The following is a 1252-nucleotide window of genomic DNA, read 5'->3' on the forward strand; positions in this document are numbered from 1 at the left end:
GAAGAGCCCCACAGCGGATTTTCCCTGTTATTGCAGCTCCCGTCGATGGTGCGGTACTTGCGGGAGTGGCGGCTGGAGGGACAGTTGACCCGGGTCACGGAGCGTGCGCAGCCGGAGAGGGAGGCGATTTTGTCGAGCTGACGCCGAGATATCATCTTGCTGATGTCAGGAAGGTCTGTGTGACAGAAACATCTGTTAAGTGATTTTCTGTTGTTTCCTCCGGGGTAGATTGATAGGAGGCAACCCTTGTACAGGCCGGGGTGTTATGAGATGTCAAAGAGTGTTTTATGCAGATCAAATTTTTTCATCATCTTACATAGCCACTTATGTACGTTTCACTTTTTCACTCATCACTTAGAATTCTACCTGTAAGTGGAATCCCACCTTCGACATTTTTCCCATTCTTGACCTTCTCTGCCACCAGCTCAATCGTGTTCTCAAAGATCTCAGCAGCCCGTGCCTCCCGCTGGGCGCCCGGACTCATGTGGCGGAACAGGTCCAGGAAGTCTTCTGGCGTCTTGTCTCTGAAAAGTACCAAAAACACACAAAAAATGATTTTCTATGAATAGGGTTGCTACTGTAATTGATTGATCTCCACGTGGCTAGGCTGAAATTATGATAAACCTCTTCATTGATCCACTGCCTGCTGCGAGAACGGGGCACTGTGAAAAAAACATGAGGCAAAGAACATGACAGCGCTAGCACCATGAGAAACTTTAAACTGTTCTCCAACTCGAAAAGGAAACTAATCTCGATACAGTTTTAGCTCACTGAAGAGCTAATCTCACACTGGTCGTGACAGAGAAGGCAATAGACGCTATGTACAGTATTCACAGGTTCATTGCATCAGCCAACGATTGAAAGATATTTACACCCAAACATTTATCACTGAAATCCACAATGACCATAACAGAGGTACATCTTCTAGTAACAAGTTACGAACGTACCGTTTGTTTAAAACTATATATAAAGAAGAAGAGTACCTATCGGTTAACAACATACAACACAGGATAGCTGCAACAAAACTCCGAATAAGTTGCCACAAATTACTCATAGAAACGGGACGGCACAACCGCATTCCTCTCCAGAACAGACTCTGTCAATACTGTAACATGAATAGAATAGAAGATGAACAACACTTTATTTTAGACTGTACTTTATATTCTAATGAAAGATCTGTCCTTTTAATTATATTAAAGAGAAGTTCCCATACTTTGAACACCTAAGCGCAAATGATAAATTTATATTTTTG

The 1252-nt window shown here is 43.1% G+C and overlaps 1 protein-coding gene across 1 annotated transcript in view; it reads right to left on the minus strand.

Moving 5' to 3' along the window:
- LOC109480723 (peroxidasin homolog) overlaps window positions 1–1252 on the minus strand; it is an 8492-nt gene that overhangs the window by 5879 nt on the left and 1361 nt on the right. The window lies entirely within an intron of this gene.

This window comes from Branchiostoma belcheri, unplaced genomic scaffold, assembly GCF_001625305.1.
Source record: "Branchiostoma belcheri isolate BF01 breed outbred unplaced genomic scaffold, Haploidv18h27 scaffold52, whole genome shotgun sequence".
Lineage (NCBI taxonomy): Eukaryota > Metazoa > Chordata > Leptocardii > Amphioxiformes > Branchiostomatidae > Branchiostoma > Branchiostoma belcheri.